Raw genomic sequence first — 18,777 nt, forward strand, 5'->3', positions numbered from 1 at the left:
CTTACTCAAAGCACCATAAATAATCACAAACAAGAGTGAACACTTTTATGTCACAGTGAGACATACTGTCCCTATTAAATGGAATTGATGCAGAATTCAATCAATTAGATACATTACTTCAATTACTGTACCTCACCCTGACCACACATCATCACAGGGTACATTCAAGCTCAGCGCCAAAAGTATTACTAACTCAGTGCACCACAATTCATCACCATGTCACCGTATTGAATGAAATTACATATTTAGAAAAAAATACATCATACTTTTTGAAAATATACTTCATCTTACTTCTGTGAATGGACAACCAATATTTATTAGAAAATTTGATTTTAAAGATTTTGCTACCAATCCGTGCTGCTTGCACCACACATCATCACACACTCCACAGAACTTTGTTGCTTTAGATGCACACTTGCTTCCTTTCTTGGCTGGGATTATCAATTATTCCTCAATTTCATATTCTGATTGAACGTCAAGGCCCTTTATCGAGCCTTTTTGTTGTACGTACTACCCCGGCCGAAAGCAGTGGGAAATTTGCACACTTGCTGCCTTTCTTGGCTGGGGTTCTCAATTGTCCTTCTTATAATACAAATTCAAAGTGCAGGCCCTTTATTGAGCCTTCTTGGTAACTATTACTCGTGAATGGCAGTGGGTAATTTGCGCACTTCTGCCGTTCATGTATAAAAAAAAGGGGAGGTTGGAAGGGGGGGTTGGGGGGGGGGTTGCAGAAAAAATTAAAAAAGAACCAGGTTTATTAGCAAGAGGCTTTTTGTTTAGTACTTATTGTCAATGTTGTCAATATTGCCGCATTCATTTAACTAAAATGAAAGTAAATGGAAAGGAGCTAGAGCAACACGTTAAGCAATACATGTTGAAAGTTTTTCAGCTATCTGTCCCTATGAAGCAATGGGTAGGTTAAGTGTCCAAACATGGAATGTAGGGGGTCTTCTGTCCGGCGATAAATGACGTCGATTGGGCGAACTAATAAATTTAAACCCTGTAGATATACTCTGTCTCCAAGAGACACATGTGCCCTGGGCGAAGAGATCCTCACTGAGCCTCAATGGGTATAATTTGTTGATAACATCTACCCAATCTTCGAATATAAGGGGTGTAGCGATCGTAGCGAAAACACGTCTTGGTTTGGGAGTACGTCATCTTTCAGATCCCCACGGCAGATGGGCCATTGTCAAACTTGCAATTGGCATCACTATTTGCACCATTTATGCTTCCAATCACGACGATCCCGCACTTTTTGAGGTGCTAGAATCTGAACTTGCCACCTGGCAGGGCCCACTAATTTTATGTGGTGACTTTAACATATCACTCCAACCTTTGCTCTGTAACTCTGCTTTGAAAGAGAAATATGTTGGTCGCAAACCAAAGGTATATCAGGCTGTTAAAAGACTGGTAGATAGCTTTGGTTTAATTGACGTGTGGGTGCAAAGCAATCCTCATGACCCAGGTTACACATACTTTTCGCATCCACACCAAAAACACGTCCGGATTGATTATATGTTTGTTTCCAGTGACCTAGCATCTCAATCATTAATTAACAAACCTCCGAAAATAATGTCAGACCACAACGCACTTGTTCTCCTGATCACAGTTGGCGCCTCATTTACACAACGTCGGCCCTGGTCGTTTGATCGTAAGCTTCTGTCTAATAACGAGTACATTACTTTTATCAAAAAATGGACGGAAGAATTTTTTAATATCAACCGGTTTAGCGCCTCAAGAAATACCGTGTGGGATTGCTTCAAATCCGCACTTAGGGGGGAAACCATCAGATTTCGAAAAAGGGCCAGAAAGCAACAAAGAAATGATTATGAGGTAAAGGTCCCAGCCCTGGGTAAAGCCGAAGAAGATCACACCCTAACGATCTCACAGGGACAAGCTGCTAGTCGCTTGATGTATCAAGTAGCAGTATTGAAGTCTGAATTAAATACCAGTCTCAGTCAGAAAGCCGCCCAAACTTATAGAGCCCCCAGGAAAAAGGTTTATGAGATTGGTGAAAGGGTTGGTAGGCAGCTGGCACTTCGCACTTGTCAGAAAAATGTAATAAATCACATCTCTTCAATAACAGACAGCGGGCAGACTTATACCCAAGCGGCAGACATTATCTATTGGTTCCAACAATATTACCAAACATTGTATTCTGAGGAAGTGGTTGCAACTGAGAATGACATAGAAGGATATCTTGATAATCTTCTTAATAATCTCGAGGCTGTGAGGCTGTTAGATGAAATCACCAGGGAAGAGTTAGAAAGTGAAATTACACTGGCCGAGGTGATAGCTGCATTATCTTCATTTGCGCCCGGCAAAGCGGCGGGCCCAGACAAACTGCCAATTGACCTCAATAAAATTTTAAGTCATCAATTATGTCCCCTTCTTCATGACTTATTTCTAGGGGTTCAGTGGAATGGGGTTCCCCCAGAGTCTTGGGATGAGGCTAATATAATTGTTTTTCCGAAGAAAGGGAAACCCCCGAGCCACTAACCTCGTACCGCCCTATCTCCTTAATTAATTCGGACTCCAAATTGTATGCCAAGGTGCTGGCTGTCAGGCTCAGTGGGGTCATTGAACATCTTGTCTCTCCGTGGCAGCATGGTTTCGTCCCGGGTAAGGGGACCACTGACCATACATGCCGGGCTATAGCCCTGTTCGATGCCATGTCTGTCACGGGGGGTCGGATGTCAATGATCCTACTGGACGCTGAGAAAGCCTTCGATCGCGTCTCATGGAACTTCCTGTAAGCAGCCATGACACGTAACAATTTCGGCCCCAAATTCGTGAAATCAATCAAGTCTATGTATTTATGCCCCAAAGCAAAACTTCAAATGTTAGGATCAGAATCTGGATACATCAGCATTGCAAGGGGCACCAGGCAGGGGTGTCCATCCTCACCCCTGCTCTTTGCTTTGTACATTAATCTGTTAATTCTGAAATTTATGGAGAGCAATATTATTAAACCAATGCTCAGTGGTCAATTTGAGACAAAAGTATGGGCTTATGCTGATGATATCGCGGTTATTACACCTGACCCGATTGAGGCTATTCGTGAAATCGAGAAGGTGACCATAGAATATGGTAATTGCTCGGGATACTCCCTTAATAGAGAAAAGACAGTTATTCTGTGTACCGACAACATTGTATGCCCGGATCAAAGGAGAGCCGAGAAGGCCACCTATCTTGGAGTAACCATCTGTTCTAACACTAAGCTATTCACAAAGCTTAATTTTGATCCTCTCCTTGATGAGATAAAGAGGGACCTGGACAGGTTAAATAGTCTTCACCTTTCGATCATAGGCAGAGACAATTTCTTAAAAATGAATGTGTTACCCTGATGTCTATATTTATTTCGAGCGATCCCTCTAGCTGTAGATCATAAAATGTTAATTTTGATTAATTCTCTCATGTCTAAATTTGTGTGGCAGCATGGTAAGATCCGGAGATCCCATAGCCTCTTGTCGCTATCACTTGACAGAGGTGGGCTTACAATACCCAACATTATTTTTTATCATTGGGCAGCATTTCTTAAACAACGCACCCCTTTAATTAACTTCCCAACCGAAGAAAGTATGATGGACACGGATCTAATACCTTCAATTTATGATCTCCTACTTGGCCAGGATGCTAAAGGTTTACTTCTACAACAAACTGAGGCAAAGTATTACAAGAAACTTAAGGGAAAAATCATTATCAGTGCCTGGAGAATCTGGGATAAAGTTACTAAACACATGCAACTCGGGAAAGTTAATCGGTACACACCTCTGTGGCACTCAAACCTAACACATAGTCTTGATTTTGATTTTATCGCAAGGAAATGGGAAAGGGTGGGTATTAGAACAGTTAATGATTTTTTGTTAAATGACTTTGATACTACCTTTTCGGATTTGAAACTGAAACATGATTTGTCTAACGGAGATTTTCTCAAATTTGCACAAGTATTTGCTAAACTTAAAGCTAAAGAGTCTATAATTTGTTTGTCAAGAATTGAAATTATTGATGTTATGTTTAGAGTAAATACTAGAAAAGGAAAATTTTACAATATTCTTTTGACTAAAACCCACGATGACCTGGAAAAAACCAAAACAAAATGGGCGGCTAAATTAAATAACCCTAATGTCGACGTAGATAGAGTTTTGGAGTTGAGCCACAATCTTTTTATGGCTAGTAACTTGAAAGCACAGCTTTTTAAAACTTTATTTGACCTTTATTATACCCCGGCCAAATTATTCGCTTGGGGCAAAAGAGAGAATGCTGTCCCAGATGCTTACAAGGACCTGCGACTCTTATTCACATGTTTAGTAATTGTTCTGAGCTGGTCTCAATTAAAAGTATGATCTCAGCCTTTTGGGAAGAGCTATTTGGTCATAAATTAACCGAGTCGGAAACCCTTTTTGTATTGGGACATGATAACTCTTTAAAACTATCAAAAACCGAAGAAAGGCTGCTATTTCTTGGTACAGCGGTATTAAGGTTAATTCTGTCAGCTCACTGGAAAGAGCCCGACCCACCCAGCTTTCAGATGTGGCTAGCCTGCTTTCTAGCAGTTTATAGTTATGAAGTGGCCATTTATGATACTAGAGGATATAAATCAAAGAAGCGGGAGGATTGAATTTGGCTGCCTGTCACTAACTGGAAAGCAGGCTTAACCCCTGCTTTTGGGAGTAGATGATTCTGCTGATCCCAATATACATTGTTAATAATTTCGCTGGGTGAAATTTTTACATCTTGCCCCAGTTGATATTGTCTCTCATTCCCTCTATTTCCCTGTTGTTTTTTTTTATCTAGTTAAGTTTTCTCAAGTGTTTATGTATGTATGTATTTGCATACTTATATAGCACTGCACTGCCACCCATAGGGTATCCTGGCGCTTTGACTCAGCAAGCCGAAACCACCGATGCAGAGCTCATACTACTCTTGGAAACAGATGGGTTTTCAGCCCTTTTTTGAATGCTGGGCATTCACCCTGACTCCTTAGCAAGAGCGGAAGAGAGTTCCAGAATCTAGCGGCCGCAAAGCTAAGCGACCGACCTCCCATCCTTATCCTCTGAACTCTGGGGACCGTCACCAGACATGCAGAGGAGGAGCGTAGGCTCCGAGATGTGGAATACCAAGAGAATAAGTTCTGCAGCAAGACTGGGCCCTGTCCATGTACAGCTCTAAAAACCAGGCAGGATGCTTTAAAAAGGATCCGCTGATGATCAGGCAGCCAGTGTAAATCCTGTAGTGCCATGGTGGAAGAGGCAGCGCACGGTCGAGAAAGTGCCAGCTTAGCTGCCATATTTTGGACCCGCTGCAGCCTGCCCACCAGCGTTCTAGGCGCCTCCAGGAGCAGTGCGTTGCAGTAATCTAATCTGCTTAGGATCATGCCGCTCACTACCTCTGGCCTAGCCTGCGCTGGGAGCAGTGGTAGGACTTTACGCAACATCCGAAGCAGCATCATGCAAGTGGCTACGGTTTTGTTAATGAAAAGGTCCAGTTGTAGTTTGGGGCCAAACATGACCCCCAAATTTCGAGCAGACTCTGCTGCAGTCACTGCCCCGGAAAAAGAAGAGGGCCAGAAATCATCCGGTAGTGAGCGCGGGACACGGTCATTGGAGCAGTACAGCACCTCCGTTTTTGATCTGTTAAACTGGAGGGAGTTGGAGCGCAGCCAGTTCAATGTGGCAATCATACAGCGATGAAATGTCTCTAAGGAGACAGCGTCTTTGCCCTCCAAAGAAAAAAACAGTTGGGTATCGTCGGCGTAATTAAACACCGAAATACCAAAAGATTTTATAAATTGGATCAGAGGGCGGAGGTACAGATTGAATAGTATAGGGCTGATGGCCGAGCCCTGCGGCACCCCCTGCCCAACTTTCCGCACATCCGACTTAAAAGGCGGCAAAGCCACCACCTGCTGTCTGTTGTTAAAGTATGAGACTAACCAGTCCCTGGCCAGCCCCGTAACCCCGATCTCCTCCAGTCTTTCAATGAGGGTGGAGTGGCTGACCGTGTCGAACGCGGCCGACATGTCGAGCAGCACTAAGAAGGCTGCCCGACCTGTGTCGACCCGCAAAAGAAGATTGTCTAGCACGGCCACCAGTGCAGACTCCGTCCCATGCGCTGGCTGGAACCCAAACTGAGCCACATCCAGCCAGATGTTATCCTCTAGGAAACTGGATAGAGAACGGGTGACCAACTTCTCCAAGATCTTAACCGGAAAAGGGAGCAAGGAAATGGGCCTGTAATTTGACAGACAGGTGGGGTCAAGTGTAGGTTTCTTCAGGAAGGGGGAGACCACCGCCAACTTCCAGCTCTCCGGAACTGTCGCTGTGGCAAGCGACTGATGACAAATCATGCATGTTGTACTTATAATTATTGCTCTATGTATTTTTTGTGTAGCTACTCTGTTTTTGCTCTTGTATGTCTCTTGCTACTCCTGGTTCAAATAAAAAAAATAAAAAAATATTTAAAAATAAATTTTAGTACAAATTCAATCAGAAACTGCTGACGAGGAAATCTGAATGACATATCTGATGAAATTGCATTGGCATGTCTGTTAAATTATGAGATATTAATAGAATACATTTATTGTTCACAAATAATAAAACTTTGAGCACTATCTACTAATGTATTTATTGTACTAAAAGTGAACACTTACCTCCTTTCTTGACTGGGATTATCAATTATTGCCCAATTTCATATTCTGATTCAAAGTCAAGGCCCTTTATTAACCCTTTTTGTTGTAGAAGTTTCCACATTTGCAGCCTTTCTTCGCTAGTGTTATCAATTTTTAATTGTACTGTATCCTCACATTCTGTTAACTGTGACAAAATAGCATTCATCGATCTTTCTGTCAACAACTACCTTCAATCTACACTGCGGACAGCTGGGTTCACAACTTGCATTGACCGATCTTTCGGTCAACAACTACCTTTGATCTACACTGCGGACAACCGGATTCACAACTTCAATTTACCTTTCCTTCTACATTAAAGACACCACTGGATCTACCCTTGCTTTCCTTAACGTAGAGACAGTTGTACTCTGTCCTCAGATTCTGTTAACTGTACAAAATAGCATTCATCAATATTTTTATCAATTAGTACCTTCAATCTACATTACAGACAGCGGGGTTCACATCTTCAATTCAGCTTTCAATGTAAATTTCTCTTCACTATGTGTCCTGAGAAGTGCTTTCAATCAATCCTCCGCTCACTCAAGGCCCTTTATCAAGCCTTTTTGATGTAGCTACTACCCCACCCAAATGCAGTTAAACATTTGCACACTTGCTACCTTACGAGGCTAGGGTTATCAATTATTCTTGAATTTCATGAACTTCTTTTATATCACTTATAGGTTTAGTTCCATAACAAAATTTGTCTGGCAAGCCCAAAAGAACACTGAATGACAGTCTACACTACAGACAACACAGGTCACTCTTTGAACTATTATGTCCCTGAAACATACATATTTTGACAATGCATTCCATACATGTTCTATCTTTCATTGCAATCATGATTACAGATGATACAATCGACCATTAAATGTACACTGCTGACAGCCGGATTCACATCTTCAATTCAGCTTTTCGTCTACATTAAGGACACCATTGGATCTACCCTTGCGTTCCTTAACGTAGAGACAATGTACTCTGTCCTCAGATTCTGTTAACTGGGCAAAATAGCATTCATCAATATTTGTATCAATTAGTACCTTCGATCTACATTACAGACAGCGGGCTTCACAACTTTAATTCAGCTTTCAATGTAACTTTCTCTTCACTATGTGTGCTTAGAAGTGCCTTCAATCAATTCTCCGCTCAGTACAGTTCACAACTAGATACCAAGAGTGCTAGCACTACAGAAAATATTCAATACAATCTTGATTTACTTAAAACACAGACAATTGGTGTAAAAAATGTACAGGATGAACATTTAGTTATTCTTGTCAATGGCGCTCCTACTAAGAGTAAGAAAATATGGCAAGATTTAGTAGATATTAGGAAAGTGAAAAAGGCAACGTTCTGTTCTATCTGCTATAAAAAAAGTAATATTACAAAAATGTGTATGTTGGAAAAGAATAAATAAATGTAGAATATACTGACTTCCCATCTGGACAAATTGAAAAACCGGATGTTTCCATAACTGAAGAAATCTACGAACATTACAGTATTCATCCAATTCATTCTAAAGAACTGATGGGGAATACTATATAGTTATTCCAAATGAAAGAAGCAAAGGGAAGTCCCATTACTGTATGCGAAAAAAGCTTGGAAGATCGTTCTTTCCCTCAGATCTTTCCCACATGAAAAAGAGGACAATATGATGGCCGACCTGTGCAGATTCCTGCATCTGAATATGGGACATCAATATTATATGCAGAAAGTCCAAGATTTCAACAATGTATTACATATTTGTTCCATCTTTTGTTTGAGAGTGATTTGTCTGGACTTCTTAAGCAGAAAACAATATATTGAAAACAGGTGTACACCTGCAAAATGTTTCATCAAACAAATTTATGCATAAAGTACAGCAGAAAGATAATATTTTGGAATCTCACCTCATTAATCTCATGGCATGTCAGCGTTGTAGTAATGAGTACTGGTACCGTCGTCATGGAGAACTAAAATGTATGCTAAGGAACTTAGAAACTCCTACATAGTTCCTTACGCTAAGCTTTGCTGACTATGCTAGGGATGATTTACTTCAATTTCTTGATTACACAAATTCATATGATCATACTCAATGTCATCTAATGCTTCCACAAAATCAGCATCTAAAGTTTAGTTTAGAAAATCACAGCTGATATCTACAGCATTTATATCTTCCTCTTCATTCTCCCTACTTATAAAAATTATGTTTAGCTCTTCTATGACACTGTTACTAATGTCGAAACCGTCTTTCAAATTTTGTTGATTTTCCATACTAAATTGGTTATGTTGTAGGTCCTTGTACAAAAACATAAACACTTAATTTTATCTTCACTGTAAGATCACCATATGTAGTGATTCATATGAAATATCTTACAATTAAACCAACAATATATTGTACATGAGTGTATATTATTTTCAAAATATTCTAAAATTAAATACAATAAATACAGTGTCACTCTGCATTGGGTCAATTGCTTTATTTATTTATTTATACTACCTACTGTTTTGCAAACTTAAAACAATGACGACAGCACTGCCTTAGTTTGACTCACCCAATTACATTCTCAAGTAGGGTTGAAGGAGGCATAGGAAAGGTGTAAACTACATGTCTACAGATGTACTCCTATATTTAGAACTCTGGATGAAGCACTGAATAAATAAAGTTAGATACAAAAGAACATACCCAAAAAAGGCTGCATAAAAGATACACAAATGAAAGCAACACAAATAGGCCACCGAATCTTGAACACAAACTGGTAAGTCACCAAAAGAATAAACAGGCTAAGAACACTGCAACGGGCGCTACGCTGTGGAACTCATTCTGAAGAAAGGTTGAAACATACTGTAAATAAAGCGGAATTCAAATAAAGAAAAACTAAAAAAGATACATGGATGAAAAAGTCACTGGAGTAATACTCTGTTCCCCAACACAAAAAAAATGTTGCAAAAGTTATATGAACAAATGTTTAAGGAGCTGCAAAGGGACCCCATCCCCCGGGACTCAAAAAATAACATTGGGGACCGTGAAGAGAACGCCAATGCCCCCACCAGCCGGCATTGCTTTCTCAGAGAGAACAGCTTACATGCCGCTCTCTCTAACGAAAAGCAATCTGCTTTCCTACTTGAAAGAGACAGCAGATTAACTTGCTCTCTCTTTCAAATAGTAAACCGGTTTGCTGTGCTAAAGTGGGAGCCGCGGCGCTCCCGCCCTACCATAGCAAACAGCAGTGTCCTGGGGATAGGCACCCCGAGACACTGCAATAGCCAGCCCTGGGAAATGCTGGTCCCCAGGGCCAACAAGGGTTCCAGTAAGGAGGATGAGCGACCCCCTCCCAACATTAAAAAGTCCAGAGAAGTGGAAGTCCCCGGAGTTTGGAAATCCGTGCCATCACAGACCCCCCTATTTTAAATATTACTGCCCCAGGAAGGTGGCGGTCCCCGAAGAATGTAGGAGACCCGTGACACCCCGCATACTTCAAAATAAATGATGGCTGCCAACACTTCCTGGTTTGGAGTGCTGACAGACAGTTGACAACCAATCAGCATGCAGCTCGGGCTCGTAATTGTACGGATTTACGTACGCATACGCCGCGATTTTTCTTTTTTTTTTAATGTATATATATATATATATATATATATGTATACCATAAACATCCATATACGACCCCCTGAGCAAGCCTATGAGGTCAGAATGTTTCTACCCTGCCCCCTTTCCTTATTTCTCAACTTTGCTTTACTGTTTTCTTGTGACTCGGTTCAAGCGACGAACAAAATGGCTGCCAACACTTCCTGGTTTGCAGTACTGACAGACAGTTGACAGCCAATCAGCATGCAGCTCGTGCTCGTATTGCACAGATTTCCGTACGCCGTGATTTTTCTTTAAAAAAAAAAAAAAATTGAGCCTAAACATCCACGTACGACCCCCTGAGCAAGCCTAGAGGGTCAGAATGTTTCTAGCCTGCCCCTTCCCCTTACATCTCAACTTTGTTTTACTGTTTTCTTGTGACTCGGTTCTACCGAGGCACAAGATGGCCGCCAACACTTCCTGGTTTCGAGTGTTGACAGACAGTCGACAGCCAATCAGCATGCAGCTCGCGCTCGTAATCGAATGGATTTCCGTACGCGTGCTGAACTCCGTCTCTAGATATCGCTATGATTTTACTTGCAATTTTCTCAAAAAATACTGAATGGATTTACACCATTTAACAAAAAGCACAATCTGCGAACCAAACTCTACCTCTCTGCCAAATTTCATATAATTCCGTTCAGCCGTTCGGCCTGTAGCCCTGGCTAAAGGTCCCTATGGAAAATTGCATGGGGAAAACATGTTTTGGGACCCCCCTTTTTTCTCGGCCCCCGCTTGACGAATCACCCGCAAACTTTCAGGGAAGGAGCGGAACCGAGGAGGCCATTTTCTTGGAGAAATTCACGAAGATTCGTCCACCAACGCCAAAGTTATTCCAAATAGAATGTTGTGGATTTCCAATGGAAACTAGGTCCTAACTATGACTATCTACTGGCGACCGCCAGTAGGTAATATTTATATATAAATATATATAAATATATATATATATATATATATATATATATATATATATATATATATATATATATATATATATATATATATATATATATATAGACACTAAAAATATAAATATATATTGACACTAAAAAACCATAGGTTTCACACCAGTTATAGTTAGCTGGACATTTTACTCATACAAAACCATAGAAATTCTCCTGTTATAGTTAGTTCAGCTAACTATAACTCCCGCGCCCGCAATGCACTACTGATGACATCACATATTACATCACTTATGACATGGTCCGTGACATCACTCATGACATCACTGATGACATCTCAAATTACATCACTGATGACATCACTGAAAAAAAAATATCTTTCATATATGTATATCTAAAAGTTGATTGAAGAAAAAATGGGTAAATAAGTGTCTAAATGAATGTTTTTTCTAAAACGGATTGTATAACTGACTGATTAATTGTATCTTAGTGAATACATGTTTTAATGAGTAATGTTTAAATATGTAAATATCTGTACCAGTCTCACACATTTTTTGAATAAGTGGCTGCATAGGTGGGTGAGTAGCTACATGAGTGTCTACATAGGTTATTATCTGTTTTTTTGATTATCATTATAAGTGTTTCAGTGTCTATATGTTTCGGTGGGGGATATTACTTACCGCATAGATGCATGAATGAGAAACTCATTGTTAATATGTGTTTTGAAGACAGCATGTGTGCAGGACTGTATGGGTGGATGAGTGTGTGTATAGGTGTGTTAGTGAGTGAATGACTGTCTCAATGCTGTCTTTATGACTAAGTACATATGTGTTAAACTACTATATGTGAGTATTGGTGTATATAACTGAGTATATATGAGATTGAGAGATTAGAACAATTACTGTATAACTAACTATGTGTTTCTATAACTGATTTTTTAAGAGAGTTAGTATGTGTATATTTCTTTACAAATAAGTAGTGGTGTATGTATAGCTATTTAGGCAAGCAAATGGATGTTTGAAAGTTTATTTGCATGTGTGAGTATATGTGTGAGAAACTGTATGGATGAGTATCGGTGTGTAACAGGATGTATAGGTGTATGAGAACATATGAAGAGTGACTACATTTATGAGTGACTATATAGAAGTGTTGGTGATTAAGTAGATATGTATGTAGATTTCAGAATTACTAAATACGTTGTTGTAACTGGTATTGGTATTTCCATTGTTTTGAAATGTTTAGTTTCTATTTTGAATGTGTATATCAAGGGTTATATTACACTGAGAGGAGGTCTGCCACTCTTTCACAAGGATGATGTCATCAGTGATGTCATCAGTGATGTAATTTGAGATGCCATCAAGTGATGTCATGAGTGATGTCACTGACCATGTCATGAGTGATGTAATATGTGACGTCATCAGTAGTGCATTGCGGGCGCGCATGTTATAGTTAGCTGAACTAACTATAACGGGGGAATTTCTATGGTTTTGTATGAGTGAAATGTCCAGCTAACTATAACTGGTGTAAAACCTATGGTTTTTTTCGTGAATTTTCAAAGGTTTTTTAAATGCTAATTCCTAACTATAACGTGTGTGAAACCTAGGTTTTTTCAGTGAATTTCAAAGGTTTTTTAAATGCTAATTTCTCGCACGTCGCAAATTTTTTACAAGAAAAATTATGTTTTTTCCTGCCCTTTGGGGTCCTGCAGGGAACCCCTGACAAGGCCTAGGGGGTCAGTGAGTCTCTAACCTGCCTCATTTTCACGTTTTCCACTATTGTTTTCAAGTGACTTGTGCCTCGAGGGTGCAAGCACCGTGCACGCACGTTGTGAGTTTTTGGAAAAAAATTAATATTTTATTTGCCCTTCGGGGTTCTTCAGGGACCCCCTGAGAAGGCCTAGGGGGTCAGGGAGAGTCTACCTTGCCCCCTTTTCATGTTTTCCACTTTCGTTTTTCACTCTTTTCTGAAACTACACAAAATGGTGGCTAAAGTGTGCGAGCAACTTGCGCGCACCTCGCGATTTTTTTTGAAAAAAAAATATTTTTTTTTTTGCCCTTTGGGGTCCTTCAGGGATCCCCTGCTAAGGCCAAGGGGGTCAGGGAGACTCTACCTTGCCCTCTTTTCACGTTTTTCACTTTCGTTTTTCACTCTTTTCTGAAACTACACAAAATGGCGGCTGAAGGGTGCAAGCACCGTGCGTGCACCTTGCGACTTTAAAATAAAAATACATTTTTTTTTTTGCCCTTCATGGTCCATCAGGGACCCCCTGAGAAGACCTAGAGGGTCAGGGAGACTCTACCCTAGCCCCTTTTCACGTTCTCCACTATTAATTTTCACTCTATTTTGCCTCGGGAGGTGCGAGCACCGTGCGCGCACCTCGCGATTTAAAAATATATATATATATATATATATATTTTGGGCCTTCGGGGTTCTTCAGGGACCCCCTGAGAAGGCCTAGGGGGTCAGGGAGATTCTACCTTGCCCCCTTGTCATGTTTTCCACTTTCGCTTTTCACTCTTTTCTGAAACTACACAAAATGGCGGCTAAAGGGTGCGAGCACCTTGCGCGCACCTTGCGATTTTTTCGATTTTTTTTCTTTTTCTTTGGGGTCCTTCAGGGATCCCCTGAAAAGGCCTTGGGGGTCAGGGAGACTCTACCTTGCCCGCTTTTCCCGTTTTTCACTTTAGTTTTTCACTCTTTTCTGAAACTACACAAAATGGCATCTGAAGGGTGTGAGCACCGTGCGCGCACCTTGCGACTTAAAAAAAAATAATAATGTTTTTTATGCCCTTCATGGGGGTCAAGGAGACTCTACCCTAGCCCCTTTTCATGTTCTCCACTATTAATTTTCACTCTATTTTGCCTCGGGAGGTGCAAGCACCGTGCGCGCACCTTGCGATTTAAAAAAATATATATATATAGTTTGGGCCTTCGGGGTCCTACAGGGACCCCTTGAGAAAGCCTAGGGGTTCAGGGACTCTCTACCCTGCCCCCTTTTCATGTTCTACACCTTAATTTTGGCCTCTTTGCTGCCTAGAGCTAACAAAATGGCGGCCAACACTTCCTGGTTTCCACCGATTAGAATGTTGACAGACCTCTAACAGCAAATTAGAAATCCAATCGCACACAATGGTGTGTGCACGGGTGCGCGCACGATGCAAGCTTATAGATATATATGTCTTTTCAAATTCGATTTTCTCAACAACTACTGGAGGGATTTACACTATTTAAACAAAAGGGCGATCTGCGAATCAGACTCTAACATTTTGCCGAATTTCTTGTAATTCCGTTTAGCCGTTCGGGCTGTAGCCGTGTCTAATCGTCCTATGGAAAATAACATGGGGAAAACACGTTTTGGGACCCCGCTTTTTTCTCAGCCCCTGCTTGACGAATCCCCACAAAACTTTCAGGAAAGGAGCGGAGCGGAGCAGGCCATCTTCTTTGAGAAATTCACAAAGATTAATTCACCGGCGCCCAAGTCATTCCCAATAGAATGTTGCGGATTTCCTATGGAAACTAGGTCCTAACTATAACTACCTACTGGTGATCGCCAGTAGGTTATATATATATATATATATATATATATATATATATATATATATATATATATATATATATATATATATATATATATATATATATATATATATATACAAATACCAAAGTTTCCTTCTTCGCTTGCTCTGCGCTCGGGACCCACGCCTCCACGCCAACAAAGGAAAGGAAAGGAACGGACCACAGAAATCAGCAAATGTGGTTTATTAGTCTCTCACAGAACCATCAGCGACGCGTTTCGAGTACAAGTACCCTTGATCACGCTGCGACTAACTGAACATTCACTAACTTTTTTTAAATACATTGCTAGTCCTCCGTTACCACCCCCTGGTGGTAACCTCCAGTATTGTGTGAATAATAACAAGTGAGGAAAGACTATTGCTGACACATAGAAAAATAAGCTTAATGCACATGAAAAATACAGTTTTTGGGTAAAATCCAACAATAATGCGGGTAATGGCTAAAAATACTCATAACACACTACAATACAACTAGGTTAAAATCCAGAAGTAAAAATAGGTCAATGAATCCTAGTAGTGCAAAATAGCATAATGCCTGAATGGTTAGAGTGATCGATTGATCAGAAAAACATCACATCTCAATAGAAGGAATTAAGTCATCATGTGCAAATAGCAAAATTGAAATAGCAGCAATAGATCAAAAAAGTGCAAATAATTGAATAAAGTGCAAAAAGTGAATATGAGGAATTTCTCTACTCATATGCAGGAAGTAGCGCATTATCATATGGTTGAACATACTATACAGAATATTAATGCATCCTAAAACCCAGGTCCCTGAGCTAGTAAGCAATATATACCATAAATAGTAACGATGTAAAAATCCCATATAATAAAAACTAGTATCAAAAGAATTCCTTATGAAAACATTAAAAATGGGTCTATATCTAAAAAGCATTATATCCCATATGAAAATTCATATATGGTTTCAGCACCGTAACAAAAACACACAATATATACAGAACATCTGATCAAAATTGATAAAGGACAACAAGACACAAAGTGCCATGAAAATATACAATCAGCATAGAATCTTAAAACCAGAGCATTATAGTTGTACAGATTGCAAATAGGGAACCTAACTTGCGAACTGCTGCTGTAGTAATAATACATATCTTTATAAAGGTGGGGAGGTGGCTATGTGTTAGAGGGGCTCTAGTATGTTACTCTAGAAAGTGATGTAACTCTTCAATATTGTTGAGCCCGTTGGGCCAACGACTGTCGAGCTCTAGAATGAACCGTGCTTCCAACTTTCTAAGTGCCAATTCTCTATTCCCACCTTTTCTCAGCACTGGAACAGATCCGATCACAAAATAATTTAGGCAAGATAAGTCTTTGTTGTGAAATAAATTAAAATGCCTTGCGACCGGATAAGCTGAATCATTATGCAGTATTGCCCGTAAATGTTGTAAAATGCGGACATGCACCTGGAGCTTGGTACTGCCCACATACCTAAGCCCACAGGTGCAAGTTAAAACATAGACTGCATAATCCGTTTTACAGGCAAAATTACCCTGGATGGTTTTAGGTAAAGTGCTGAAGGGAGTATTGTAATGTACAGTGGAAATACCAAAATTGCAAGCCCTGCAACTCGAACATTTGAAAAAGCCCCTGGTAGGTCTTAACCAGGGTGCTTTGGCTTTCAGCTCAGGGGCGGGTGTGTCAAGCGAGTTCCCCATTGTTTTAGCTCTCCTAAAGGTAACAGAGGGGGCTAAGGGTAATCTGGTATTCAACACATGATCACTCAGCACAATGGGCCAATTTTTATTGAGAATGGCTCTAATCTTCCTTTCCTCCTTGCTGAAAGTGGTGATCATACGTGGACAAGTAATGGGGAGCTCAGATGTAGGAGTGATCAATGTCTCATCAATGTTGTCTGTGAACAGGCTCTCCCTCGGCCGAGAGAGAGACTTGGTGTAGGCAGATTTTATGACTGCTTCTGGATAGCCCCTAGCTTTTAAGCGTATAGTAAGGTCCCTAAGACAAGATTCAAAATCAGATGCTGAGCTGCAGATTCTTTTTAGCCTCAGCATCTCGCCATAGGGAATACCTGCTATCGTATGTTTGGGATGCATACTGGTAGCGTGCAAGGTGGCATTGCCTGCCGTGGATTTCCTATGCAGAGTGGTATTAATTTTGTTGTCATCAATATAAACTTCAACATCCAAAAATTTAATTTTATGTTTGTCCACATGAGCAGTAAAGTTTAAATTGAGATGATTATTGCTGATATCATCAATGAATGCTAACGCTTCAACTTCACTGCCTCGCCAGGCAATAAAGATATCGTCAATGTATCGTAAAAAGCATACGACATGGTTGTCCATCCACATTTTGTGGCGTACCATGAGGACCTGCTCCTCCCACCAGCCAACGTGCAAGCACGCATAGCTGGGGGAGAAACAGGTCCCCATCGCCACGCCCCGAAGTTGTCTGAATATCTCTTTACCAAAGGTGAAGAAATTGTTGTGTAGACACCACTCCATGAGACCGATAATAACCTTATTGTGTTCATAGTGTGTGATGGAGCGCTTAGACAGAAAATGTTTAACAGCAGCCAACCCTTGTTGATGGTCTATGCTTGTATAAAGCGCTTCAACATCTAAGGTGATTAGCCACATATCAGAGTCCCATGGTATTCCATCAATTTTACTCAAAAAATGACTGGTGTCTCGCACAAAGCTGGGTAACTCTTTTACAAAGTCTTGGAGGAAATAATCAATAAATTCCCCCACTTTCTCACCCACGCTTCCTATAGCAGATACAATTGGTCTGCCGGGTATGGGAATCACGGCTTTGTGTATTTTAGGTATTAAATACAAAGATGGTAAAATAGGGAAGTCCACACACATAAATTTGAATTCTTCAGAAGATATCAGACCTTCTCGCTTGAATTGCCCCAGCATTTTGTGCAACTTGTTTTTTGCACCCTCATACTCTTTGGTAGTAGTTCTCATATAGCAGAGGGGATCATCTAATTGTCGTTTAGCTTCACTAATGTAATCTGTTTTGGGCCAGATCACCAAGTTACCGCCCTTATCTGATTTCTTGATGACTATCTCATGATTACTGCCCAGCTTTTTCATTAAATTGTCATATGTTCTTTTTTTGTGTATTTCTTTTTTTCGATATTTATTGTTGGATTTAGAATAAAGTTTTTTCATATCGGTGATGCCGCAGTCGTGGAACACGTCCACAGCATCCCTGGGCATCATAGGGATGTATTTAGATTTACTCCGAAATGGGCTGAGGCCCGCTCCAATTTGTTGAATTGATATTCTGCGAAGCCTGGTCTGTGTAGCTTCATCAGGGTCGTGGTCAGTCTCATTACTACCATTCAATAAATCGATAGCATCCAAAAATGTATGCGTATCCGCTGCATTTAGTGAAGCAATATCAGTATCGTTGGCAGTGGCTTCAGAGATTGTCAAAATATTTTCTCGCCTGTCTTTGGTGGATTTGAGAGTAAAATGTTTTTTTAATTTTAGTTTTCTAATGAAACAAAACAAATCCACCCTGGTCATGGCGTAGTTGAAGCTCTGAATGGGAGAGAAGTTTAAGCCAAGGGATAATAATAGTTCTTCCGCTTTGTCCAGTATGACATTGGATTAATTAATAACAGTGTTGTCTGTTACTTGCGTTTCACCCATGGCTTCTTTTTCTTCTTCTGCTGTTGTACTGCGGCACTGTTTCCATTTGCTCCTCCTTGCTTTCCGGTGCTTGTTCCGCCTTTGTTTGTTTGCGGATTTGGCTGCCAAGACCGCAGAGTCTGCAATCTTTCCTCCACTACGAAATCCATCTCTTGCTGTAGATTTAGCTTTGCAAGTCCTATGGAGTTTAAATCTGAAGTGGAGGAGCATGTGGATAACGAGTCACTGTTGTACTCACTCTGCCTTGATGTAGAGTTGCTGCTAGTGTCATCATTAGCAGAGACTGTTGCAATGGAGGTACTTGCGAGTGCACTAGGGGCTGCTGAAACATTATCAACTGAATTCGCTCCAGTGTTTTTCTTGGAATATGCTTGCCTTT

Source organism: Lissotriton vulgaris, unplaced genomic scaffold (genome assembly GCF_964263255.1).
Source record: "Lissotriton vulgaris unplaced genomic scaffold, aLisVul1.2 SCAFFOLD_2828, whole genome shotgun sequence".
NCBI lineage: Eukaryota > Metazoa > Chordata > Amphibia > Caudata > Salamandridae > Lissotriton > Lissotriton vulgaris.